Source organism: Somniosus microcephalus, chromosome 8 (assembly GCF_052327205.1).
Source record: "Somniosus microcephalus isolate GS21.2 chromosome 8, FLI_Smic_1.0, whole genome shotgun sequence".
Classification (NCBI taxonomy): domain Eukaryota; kingdom Metazoa; phylum Chordata; class Chondrichthyes; order Squaliformes; family Somniosidae; genus Somniosus; species Somniosus microcephalus.
Window position 1 is genome coordinate 167,248,736 of NC_140994.1, and position 13,351 is coordinate 167,262,086.

The 13,351-nt window shown below is 44.2% G+C and overlaps 1 protein-coding gene across 1 annotated transcript in view; it reads right to left on the reverse strand.

Moving 5' to 3' along the window:
- The window catches only part of stk10 (serine/threonine kinase 10), a 114,119-nt gene that overhangs the window by 83,008 nt on the left and 17,760 nt on the right, over window positions 1-13,351 (reverse strand). The window lies entirely within an intron of this gene.

Consider the following 13,351-nt stretch of genomic DNA (forward strand, 5'->3'; position numbering starts at 1 on the left):
TTTTTTAGTGCCAGAGAGGTTGTTTGGCAGTAATTAAGACTTAACAGGCTGTTAAAAAGGGCACTTAGACTGAAAAGGACTGGCCCTAACTTTCTGTGGCAAGTTTAGTTTGCATCTACTGTGCAACTGCATGAACTTCATGCCATTCAATGCCTTTGAAAGGGGCGCCAGGCAGCAAGATGCCGTTTTTGTGAAACTGGTGGCAGAGCAGCACATCTGACAGCAACTTCAGACTTTCGCATTTAACTGCCTGAAGTTGCTGTCCGATTCGTAAAACCTTTATACAGGGTACAACATTGGTTAGGCCCCAGCTGTAGTATTGTGGCCAATTCTGGGTGCCACACTTTAGGAAGTATGTCAAGGCCTTAGAGAGAGGGTGCAGAGGAGATTTACTAGAATAGTACCAGGGAAAGAATTCAGTTACGTGGAGAGACTGGCGAAACTAAGGATTGTTCTCCTTAGGGCAGAGAAGGTTAAGGGGAGATTTGATAGAGGTGTTCAAAATCTTGAAGGGTTTTGTGAAAAGTAAAAAAGTAAAAACTGTTTCCAGTGGCAAAAGGGTTGGTAACCAGAAGACACAGACTTAAGGTGATTGGCAAAAGAACCAGTGGTGACGTGGGGAAACTTTTTTTTTTGAAACACAGCGAGTTGTGATGATCTGGCACTGCCTGAAAGGGCGGTGGAAGCAGATTCAATAACTTTCAAAATGGAATAGGATAAATATTTGAAAAAGGAAAAATTTGCTGGACTATGGGGAAAGAGCAGGGTAGTGGGACGAAATCAGCACGGTGGCATAGTGGTTAGCACTGTTGCCTCACAGCGCCAGGGACCCGGGTTCGAATCCGGCCTCGGGCGACTGTGTGTGTGGAGTTTGCACATTCTCCCCGTGTTTGCGTGGGTTTACTCCGGGTGCTCCGGTTTCCTCCCACAGTCCAAAGATGTGCAGGTTAGGTTGATTGGCTATGATAAATTGACCCTTAGTGTTAGGGGGATTAAATACGTGGGGTTACGGGGATAGGGTGGGATATGTGTTGGTGTAGGGGTTACAAGGATCGGGTGGGATATGTGTCGGTGCAGGCTCGATGGGCCGAAATGGCCTCTATCTGCACTGTGGGGTTTCTGTGATTCTGTGAATTGGATAGCTCTTTCAAAGGGCCAGCACAGGCACAATGGGCCAAATGGCCGCCTTCTGTGCTATATCTTTCTATGACTTCCTCATAAATAACTGAGGGCTGTTAGCCTCACCATTATTTTGACAGTAAATTCTGTCCCATAGCCTTTGTCAGCACTGCCGCAGGCAGCAGCATCCGACGCTGCATATCTAAAGGAAGCTTCCGGATGGACAGATTACAATTTGTTTTGGCTAATAGAAGGCACAGAACGTGGCTCAAGCATACAAGCTGGCAACTTCATTTGCAATCACTGTACAGACCTTTCCCAGCTGAAGAACAGCCGGCAGCCAGAAACTAAAGCCAAAAATTGAGACTTAAAAGCAACTGTACAAATCAGTGTATGGAGACACAAATGTCCAATTGTTGCTCCAGTACATTCAGCCATCTCCCCCAACGTTTCTCCAGCTGTGTCTAATCTTGCTCCACTGCCCGCTCCCACACAACCACCAACCCCACCCTCCAACCCTTTGTGAAGCACAATTGGACATGTTGCTACCTTAAACGTTCTATGCACGTGCACGGATAAAACTGTGCACAACCTCGGCCGACATTTCAATGCAGTATTGAAACGGAACTGTATTGTCGGAGGTGCTGTCTTTCGATGAGATATTAAACCCAGGTGCTGTCTACCAACCATACACAATTCCCCCGCTGTCCTGACCAACATTCTGCTCTCAACAATCACCACCACCAAAAGATTATCTGGTCACTTGCTGGTTGTGGGACCTTGCTGTATTGAATTGGCTGATATGTTTGCATACACAACAACAAGGACAGTAATTCATTAGAAGTTCTGTAGACAGGTTTCGTCCCGAAACGTTGACTGTTTCTCCCTCCACGGATGTTGCCTGGCCTGCTGAGTTTTTCCAGCGTTTTCTGTCGTTATACAGTAATTCATTGGCTGTAAGGAGCTTTGGGATGTAGGACATGAAAGACGTTATACAAACGCTAGCTCTTTATGAGGAGGGCATGAATTACAAATCATTGTACCTGCAACTGAACCAGTGAGCAGGGTAATTAAGCTCGTGAGAAGCAGATCACACTTCAGTTTCTTTTCCACTTGACTGAAGTGCGACTGGACAGCTCTTTTCACTGCTGCAAATTGAAGCCTTTCAGCCTATACAAGTGAAATAAGAACATTTGCTCATTTGCCAGTTGTTTCGGAACGCTTTAGCAGCACTTGCAGAGATGTCCATGTTCTAGACAGCCGTACCCTCCCACTGAAGGAGAACATGGCAGCAAATGTGCAACATAAAGGAGTGAGGTGGGGCAGATGAAAAATAAGATGAGGTAGGTAATGCCTTGATGCTCTGGAATGAGTTGGGTGGAATCGTCACATTTTGGAAGAAAAACAGCATCATTCCACCTGCAGCTTTCAGGAACAGAGCGAAGTTCCCACCAACTAATTAGAATGATGCAAGCTCACATTTCACATCACAAGTTGGAGTGCATTTAATCAACAACTTACATTTATATAGCACCTTCAACATAGAAAAAATCTCAGTGCTTCACAGAAACCAAAAAAGGAGATATTAGGTCACATGACCAAAAGCTTGGTCAAATGGGGTCTTAAGAGTGTTTACTGAGGGATTTCTAGAGTGTGCGGCCTAGGTGATTGAAGGCATGGCCCCATCAATAGTAGGGGAATCATAATCATCATCAACTTTGTCATTGTTAGTGCACAAGTGCAGTACAACGAAATGTAGGCTTGCGGCTCCTGAGAGTGTACATTTAGATTAAGACATTTAAACATTCAACATACATTTGGCTTGTAATACATTAACATAAATAAACATAACCATAATAAAGTGCATTGGCAGATGTGCAGGCTTTAGAGTTTATTTGTGGAGTTCAGTAGGATGACAGCCCTGGGAAAGAAGCTGTTCCTAAATCTGGTCGTATGCGAATGCATCTGTAGCGTCTCCCAGATGGCAGGAGGGCGAACAGACTGTGGCTGGGGTGGGTAGGGTCTTTGATGATGGACCGTGACCTCCGTAAACAGCGTTTCTGGTATATGTGCTTATGGTCGGTAGCCGGGTGCCGGTAATGCGTTGGGCAGTTTTGACTACCCGCTGCAGGGCTTTCCGGTCATAGTAGCTACAGCTGCCATACCATACTGTGATACAGTTTGTCAGGATGCTCTCGATTGTGCAGCGGTAAAAGTTAGAGAGGATCAGGGGTGACAGGTTACATCCCTTCAGCCTCCTTAGGAAATATAGGCGCTGCTGGGCCTTCTTCACCAGAGAGGAGGTATTGAGGGGCCAGGAGAGGTCTTCCGTGATGTGGACTCCAAGGAACTTAAAGCTGTCCACCCTTTCCACCACAGCCCCACTGATGTGGATGGTGGTGTGACTTCCGCCTTTAGACTTCCTGAAGTCCACAATGATTTCTTTGGTTTTCTTGATGTTAAGGGCCAGGTTGTTATTGGCGCACCACCACTTCACAAGATGCTGGACCTCCTCCCTGTAGGCTGACTCATCGTTGTTGGTGATCTGGCCTACTACCGTGGTATCATCCGCAAACTTGATGATGGTGTTGGAACCATGAACAGCCACACAGTGAAGAGGGAGTAGAGGAGGGGGCTCAGCACACATCCTTGTGGGGCCCCCGTGTTCGGGGGGGGGGGGAAGGTGTGGTTACCTAATTTGACAGACTGGGGTCTGTTTGTTAGGAAGTCCAGGGTCCAGTTGCAGAGGGAAGGTGTTCAGGCCAAGAGTGTGGAGTTTGGTGGCCAGCTTGTTGGGGACGAAGTCAGAGGGTGAGAGTGTTGGAGGTGGGTGGGGGCAGGGTTGTCGGGCTGGAGGAGGTTGAAGAGTTAAGAAGGGGGCGAGGCCATGGAGGGGTTCGAACATGAGGCCTTGGCAGACCAGGAGTCAATATAAGCCAGCAAGGACAGGGGTGATAAGTAAGCTAGACTTGCTGCTAGAGGGGATGCCGAGTCAGAATGAAAGTGGAGTTCTTTCCTGCTGCCTATAAATACAATTTTTAGAAGATAGAATGTGTATACACCACAGTATAGCTGAAAGACACAGGAAAGGCTATGGGAGAAACAAGTGAATTGGTAAACAGGACAAAGCAACACCTATATATTGTACAGATGTGCAAGAATACAGTTTTGAAACGAAGCTCTGAATCTAGACATTAAATAGCAATACGCAGAGTTACACAAAAAATCAGACCATTTCACTGATGGGTGAGTACATTTTATCCAACGCCAGCAAGCTTTCACAAGCTCAATTACCAAATATAGCCCCAGCCACGACGTTTCAATAATTATGCCAGGTTCTTAATTTTTCCCCTCATTTTTTAATATGTCCCAACTGGAAACTATGGAATGTTATAGCAGCAGATATCTGGCATAGACTTTAAGCTAACAGAACCTATTAGATCACATCCTGTTTACCTAGTATATGTACATGAAATAGCATGTTAACTTCAGGGTGAAGGGCTTCCGTATGAGCAAGGCATGACTTGTACAGTACATAGATTGAGGCATAAACACAGAGCACAAGAGAGCAGTCAATCGTTTTATAAAACTCAGACACTGCACACGTTGCTGTAGATGTGAACAGAGCAACAGGTTAAAATAAACACCTCTTTTCAGCTAATGGCCCACCGTCGGTCAGTGGCAGCGACCAGCTCTATGGTTAATCTTTAGTTACTCTGTAGAGAGTGTGATTGGCACCAAAGGTGAAACCATTACTAAAAGCTAATTGTCCATGTACAGTTAAAAACAAACATCTTCAGAAGCAGCAGGTTCCTGTTTTCAAACCAGGACATGTAAAGCTCCGCCTGGAAACTGCATTTGGATGACCATATGGGCATAATTAATAGAATTTTTTTTAAAAATTTACAGGCATTTTGTATTCACTCAACCACTTTAGTAAAATTATACATAATAGTAATTTTGCTCAATCTATGATGATTATGTATGGTATCTCCATGTCATTGAATCAAGAGCGGAACTAGTAGAAGTCTTATGTTTGGTAGGAAAAACAAAGTATTGGGGTGAGGGTATGTTACCTGCATTTATCAGTAAACACAATGGTAACACCTCTTCAGAATCAAACTTGGGTCAATCCAAGAGAGCGAGTAGGCAGCCTGCTGCCAGGACTCTCCAACGCAACTCAGGCCTGCACACACACTACTTACAGACAACTCGCTCTCAGATTTTCACTCCAATGTGGCAGATGTATGGCAACCAAATTGAAATCCTGTGAATATGAAAAAGGTAGGTACACAAGCTAAACTGAGAATCACACAATTTAAACATGCATCGAGGATGCGTTCAAAATGGCAATTATTTGCTTCAATATATGAAAATTCCCAAGTTTACCCTAAACAAGAGCTTCATTGTTACACTGAGAGGAGAGGGAAGTTATGGGCAGGATAGTAATAGATAGAGAAGACATACTAACAAGATTTGCATTACTGATTGTCGGGAAGTCACCTGGTCCGGATGGAATGCAGCCTAGGTTGCTGATAGGAGCAATGGTAGAAATCGCAGAGGCACTGGTCACAATCTTTCAATCCTCATTAGATACAGGAGTAGCGCTGGAGGGTTGCTAATGTTATACCACCACTCAAGAAAGAGAGAGAGGGATAAACCAGGAAACCGTAGGCCTAACCTCGGTGGTGGGGAAGTTATTGGAAACCATTATCAGGGACAAAATAAACTTTCACTTGGAAAGGCATAGATTAATCAGGAAAGCCAGCATGGATTTGTTAAAGGCAAATTGTGTCTTACTAACTTGATTGAATTCTTCAATGAGGTAACAGAGAAGGTTGATCAAGGTAGTGAAGTCGTTGTATTTGAGGAGAGATTGTGTCGATTGGGCTTATACTCACTGGAGTTTAGAAGATTGAGAGGGGATCTCATCGAAACCTATAAAATTCTGTCAGGCCTGGACAGACTAGATGCAGGAAGGATGTTTCTGATGGCTGGGGAGTCCAGAACCAGGGGTCATAGTTTAAGGGTAAGGGGTAAGCCATTTAGGACTGAAATGAGGAGGAATTTCTTCACCCAGAGAATGGTGAACCTGTGGAATTCTCTGCCACAGAGGGCGGTGGAGGCCAGTTCATTAAATATATTCAAGAAAGAGTTGGATATATTTCTTAAGGCTAAAGGGATCAAGGGATATGGGGAGAAGGCAGGGACAGGGTACTGAATTTGGATGATCAGCCATGATCTCATTGAATGGCGGAGCAGGCTCGAAGGGCCGAATGGCCTACTCCTGCTCCTATGTTTCTACATGGACTTTAAGAAGGCATTCGACAAAAAGCCACACAGGAAGCTTGTTAAGAAGATAGAAGCCCATGGAATTAAGGGGAAAGCGGTGGTATGGATACAGAATCGGCTCAGTGACAGGAAGCAGAGGGTGGTGGAGGATGGATGCTTTTCAGACGGAGGTGTTCCCCAAGAGTCAGTTTTGGGTTCATTACTCTTCAATTTTTAGAAATGATCTAGACTCGGGTGTGGGGAGCAGCATTATAAAGATGCAAATGATACAAAACTTGACAATGTAGCAGTGATGAGGATAGTTGTAGGCTTCAGGGTGATGGGACAGGATGGTGAAGTGGACAGAAGCGTGAAGTGGACAGAAGCATGGCAAATGGAGTTCGCTGTGGAGAAGTGTGAACTGATGCACTTTGGGAGGACTAAAATGAAAAGACAGCATACTATAAATGGCACGATTTTGAAAAGCTTAGATGAGCAGAGACACCTTGGTGTCCATATTCACAAATCCTTAAAGATGGCAGAGCAAGCTAATTAACTTTAAAAAGGCAATTGATTTTTAAAATAGAGGCATAGAATATAAAAGCAAAGAGATCATGCTAGAACTTTATAAATTGTTGGTTAGGCCTTGGCTGGAGTATTGTGGACAATTCTGGGCAACACACTTCAGGAAAGATGTAAAGGCATTAGAAAGGGTACAGAGGAGGTTTATGAGGATGTTACCAGGGATGAGGGACTCCAGTTATGAGGAGAGGACTGTTCTCCTTGGAACAGGGAAGATTAAGAGGTGACCTGATAGAGGTTTGCAAGGTGATGAGAGGTTTTGATAGAGCAGACAGAGAAAAACTATTCCCTCTGGCGGGTGGGTCAACAACTAGAGGTCATACATTTAAAATCATTGGCAAAAGATATCAAGGGGAGATGAGAAAAAAAAGTCAGTGTTGTTGGGATCTGGAACACTCGAAGCCGATTCCATGAATAATTTTCAAAGGGAGTTAGACAGGTACTCAAGGATGAGGAACCTACAGGGTCACAGTCAAAAAGCAGGGATGTGGGACTAGGCATAACTGCTCTTTCAAAGTGCCAGCACAGGCATGAAAGGTGGAATGGCCTCTTTTTGTGCTGCAAGTTTCTGTGATTCTATGACTGGTTCATGCACACCCCTGAATCAGTGAATCAGTGTCTAGTTTTAACAGTGGAATGGGACAGGTTTTACTCAGGAACTTTAACCTTTGGATTCAATTACAGCACTTTGACTTGCTCTAACGTGTACGCTGGTTTGAAAGTGGTTGTGGTTTTCCCTGAACAGGACCACATTGAAACTCATTTGTTTTATTCAAATGATAGAGATCACTTCCAACTTCATTGATGTCTATTGTATTGTACTTGCAGTGCTCCACCCCACCCAAAATTCCTGTTCCTTAAAATGATAAATGACCCCTCATGTGCATTCTATGTGGAATTATCTATTCTGACTATAACCGGATTCCACCCACTTCCTGTTCAAAACTTACCTCATAACTAGATGCTGCTTTGTTAAGATAACTTAACAGTTTTAGTAGCCAACTAGTAAACACAAACCAGTGAAGCAGTGAAAGCTCCCTACGCAGCAGAGTCAAATGCACTTATGACATTTGAATAGTTGTCACCAGATTCACTGAAGTTGTTTAAACAATTCTCACGTAACATCAACGTGAAGAAATGGTCTACAGTTTGCTTTGCACCAAATGGCTCCCTCTTTCAAATTGCCATATCAAGATGGAAATTTATACATCCTTGTGACAGTTCACTCATCAACTTTTTTTTAAATCAGATGTCACAGACCTCTAAACTGAAGGAGTTGGGAATTAAAAATACCTCCATGTACAGCAGATACTCAACTACAGGAAACTATGTCCGGAAAGCTCTATCTACCGGCAAAATTCAGGAGCCGTTTCCTATAAGTTTTTTTTTTACTTCTCGTTGCTTTTTTTTTTCCAGTCAGGCTCTGCAAGGTCTAGCTGAAGCTGTTGCTTAGCTACAGAGATGCTTTTAAGCTGTGGCCGACTGTTTTGAAGCTGTTGCTAAGCAACAGGGTTTGTTGATTCACACGGAGCTCAAAAGCTCCGTATGTTTTAACATTAGCGCTGGTTTCTACGGCAGTTTTGATGGTACGGCACCAGCTCGGTCCCGTCAGTGCCGGATACCAGAAAGTTTCCTGTAGTATTATAGTTGTGCAAGTTCTACTGGATGTCAATCATAAAATCCCCTATTCGATCATTTGTAACCACATTAATTCTTAAGAAAACAGACACATATTAGACACTTGCAACAACCCCAAATGACCAGGTCAGATTAGCAATGATTTATTTAGGAACATGTGACTGAGCCTTTGGATCTGGTTCCACTTTTTGTTCCATTAGTGCTTCTCTGACACTCACAAGAACTCTGAATGAACACTTCTTTAGTTAGAATAAATCCTTGTTGAACACGACAGGGAACTAAATATCTGCAACAACTGAATAATTTCAAGACAGATTTGTAAAAAAAAAAATCAAAAATATTCACGTGTTGCCAGTTATGGAAATTCTAATCATGCAAGTTTTAGAGAAACAAGAATCTTGGGGAAAACTATAAATCACATGAACTCGGGGTGTCAGAATTGCACAGCGTACTGGATTTCCATCTTGCTGTGCCAGGGAACGTCAAGACACAGGTTTGTATCTGCATTTCCAACATGGACTCTCTGGTCCTCCGGGATTGCCCCACCATATGGAGGTACTGAACACATCCGGCGGATTTCCGACTCTACCCACAATCCGCACAAAGATAGGCTTATAGTCAGTTATCTCATTCACACAAAGCAGACTTTGAATGAAAGGGTAACTTGTTGATATTGTACAGTTACCACAAGGATCATTTTCTGGGCACTGCAACGAACTGATGGAATGAAAGCCTTTATGACAGATTAATACTATTGGATTGGCTGCCAACATCCATAACCCCATTCCCCTGTGCATGCAGTCAATCTCACCCAACATTCTGCCACCTAAGTAGCCCCAACATCTGGTCTAGTTGCCACATAACAATAACACAATGTTTTAAAATTGATGCCAGGAATGACCCACTGGGCAGAATACTAATGGCTGCTGTCACTCACAACTATAGAGCAGCTGCAATCACTAATAGGTATATCTATTTCCAGCATTACACATACTTGGGACAACATCTTCCTGAAAAATGTGCACTCCATATATACTCTTCCTCTGATAATCCTAAACTAAAATACAAGACCCATACAGACTCTCCAATTGGGCAAGACTTTCTCCTCATAACATGCCTTGTTTGTCTTCACCTTCCATTCTCTCCACTCTTTCACCAACAGAATTATTATTGCAACTAGTGATGCAACCATCATACTTGGTGTCCAACATGTGCACACACATTTCTATTGTTCAAGCCTGGTCAGAAACACAAGAAATTACATTAATCCCAATAACTTGGTGTAAATTTTAGTCCAGCAGCATAAACAATTTGCATTTATATAGCACCTTTAACATCGGAGGTGCTTCACTGGAAATATTTGCAGACATGTTAAACCTACAAACAAATATGTAAACTTGTATAAAACCGTAGCCTTAATGTCTGGACTATTTGCCACATGGCAATAAGATATTGTAAAAATGGTGTGAAATACCCTGATTTTGGAGCATACAGCAGAGGGGGGGGGGGGGGGGGGGGGGGAAGACACATTGTTTCAGAGCATCTTAAAAGAGAAGTGACCCAGTGATTTTTCCAACACTTTTCTTATTTTGAGATATCAAAACTGCTCCACACGCCATACCAGATATAAGGAACTGACTTAAACTCTCATGATTCACTGATGCAGCTAATTAAAAGACTTGTCTGTATTGTTTATTGAAGGTGTGCAGGCTGCATCCAAAACATTGAGTAAATTTTCCTCATATTAACATTATGACACAAGGTCCAAACAATGCTGCAAGGTAAACGTGAGAAAGAATCAACTGCAAGTTAAATGTCTCTCGCAATACGCACATTACAAAACAGGAATTTCCTTCCCCGCTCTTAATTGCTGCACATTTGTTTAATACCAAACGCTTGAGGGGCTGAGCACAGCGCTTGGTTATAATTGTGCTGTAACCACCTTCCCACAAAAAGAATTCAATGCTCAAAATTAAAACTCCAGTGGATGGAAGCTGCTGCCTTATTTACATATTGACTACTGGATTCCACTTATTTAAACAAAAACTGTAAAAGCAATCTCAAGTATCAAAACAAAGCCCCACAACAAAGTGTGAACATATTTGCACGTCCATTGGACCGGTCATACTCCCAAATTGCCCCTCACCCTCCAAAAACAAGTTGCTGCATGTAATCGGTTAGCATGTTAAGTATTTTCTGAGCTCAACAATAAATATTTAATAGCATAATGGCCTCAGGTTTCCTGTTTGTACAGGAAGATTATTATACACTGCGTGCCCAACCAAACCCACATATTGTTGTCTCGATGGATAAAGTTGAACAGGCTATTTGGACTACACTGATAAATCAGTGGATAAATGTAGCATAGTGACGCATAACTGGAAGGGCCCAGGTGGCACCTCTGACCTGTGCGGAGTTAACAGGCTATAGCTGGGAAAACAGTGTGGACTTCGCAATTCTGGTGAGCACCTCTAAATTAGGCAAGAGAGGTTGGGGGGGGGGGGGGGGGGGGAGGAGGAGAGAGAGAGAGAAAAAGAAAAAAAACCCAGACAGAGAGACAGACAGACATTATGCAGGCCACAAGGATCTAAAGCTAGGTCATTTCTGGTTATGAGTTTTTACAAAATAGAACTGGCTCCCAGGAATTGGTGCTCAAACGGAGATCCACTACTGCCATGTGCCCTTCTCCATTTGCTTTTCTTCCTGCTTGTAATGTATATACCTTTAAGGGGGGGGAACTATCTTTTACAGCTCATGTATACTGCAGTACCGGCAGTGACCACACCTGTATATAGTACGGAGTAGTAATCTGTACAGATCAGTTCCCGTGTGAGCCACGTTGCGTAAACACCTGTTGTACCGTTCTCCTGCAGTCTGTGTCTTATTATACACAGACACAACATTGGCGACAAGGCAAGTTCAAACCTACCTGCAACTCTGCATCACCTCCCGGGGATTCGTTCCTGGAGATCAGTGGATTGGAGGTCAAGGCCAGAGACTCGGGCGTCGACAACTGGCAACCGCCCAGTCATCCAGCAGAGACTCGAGAATTGCGGGGGAGGCTGTCGAGAGCCAGGCTTGGCTTTCCAGTCGAGGTGGTCCTGCGAAACGGGCTGGCAACAGGTACTGTGCAGACCCTTCCCGGACAGCGGCGGGCTAGAGCCCGACCGAGCGGCACAGCAAAGGGCCGAGCAGCGTCGACGGGGGAGAGGGGGCAGAGCGCACAGGGTGCAGCCAGTGTTCAGGGGCCGAGCAGAAACCCGCGAGGCGCCGCCATTGCCACGAGGACCGCCAAGAGCGGCGTTGGCAGCAGCGCAGGAGAAGCGCGTGAAACCTACAGGGCGCCGCCATTGCCACGAGAACCACCGGGAGCGGCGTTAGCAGCAGCGGGGGAGGAAGGAAAGCACGGGAGACGCCATTTTAAACCACACCCAAAATGCCGAAGAGTGGCAGTATCACCGCATTTGACAATGAAGTCGAAGATTGGACTACATATGTCGAACGAATAGAGGTATACTGCAAGGCAAATGAGGTGTCAGATGACAAGTAAGCGTCAGTATTGTTAAATTTAATGGGTGCACAGACGTATGGTTTATTACGAAATCTAGTAACCCCAACGAAGCCAATGGAAAAGAGTTTTGAAGACATAGTAACGATACTACAGGAACATTTAAACCCCACACCGCTGCTGATAGCAGAAAGATTCAAGTTTCACAAACGGAACCAGCATAAGGATGAAAGAAATGCTGATTATTTAACAGAACTACGCAAACTATCGAAACACTGCCAGTTTGGAGCGGGACTGGCAGATACCTTAAGGGACAAGTTTGTGTGTGGGCTTCAAAGTGAAGGAACCCAGAAACGGCTTTTATCTGAAAAGGACCTTATGCTGGAAAAGGCTTTCAGCATTGCGGTATCATATGAAGCAGCAGCACGGGGCGCTGCAGAGATACAACAGAGACCACAAGAATATGGCACAAACGAAATGTCATATAGAACAGAGAAGTGCTATCGCTGAGGCAGAACACACAACCAGAATGATTGCTGGTTCAAAGACAAAGTGTGCAGACAGTGTGGAAAAGTAGGACACATAGCACGAGTCTGCAGGTCGGGAAAGAAAACCAGCAATAAGAAACCTACCAAAGAAAAGTAGAAGAAGGTAGATAAGATGACGGAGAACAGTTCAGACGAACAAAAGAGTGATAACGACTCCGAAAGCAGGGAACCGAGTTGTCTGAAACTACATATGATCACAACGGAGGATCACCGAACCATTTGGGTCACTCGCAAGATAGCAGGAGTCCAGGTAAAGATGGAATTGGACACAGGATCAGCCCTAACAGTCATAAACCGATGGGACTATGAGCGGCTATTCTCACACATACCCTTGAGAGACACAAAAATTATTTTGAAGACGTACACGGGGCAAAAAGTCTACCCCAAAGGAAAAATAAGGGTGACCGTTATATATAACGGTAAGGAAACACTAAAACTAGACCTGTATGTATTGCAAGATGGAGGACCACCATTACTGGGACGTGAATGGATCCGGAAAATACAACTGGATTGGCATTCCATATAGGCACTGACTGTGGCTGACAAAAAGGATGACGACGTCACACCTGGGCGACTGTCAAAGATCCTAACTGACGCGAAAGAAGTGTTCCAGCAAGGACTCGGAACACTAAAAGGCATGACAGCGACGATTAAAATTGAAGAAAACGCAAGCCCAAAAATGTTT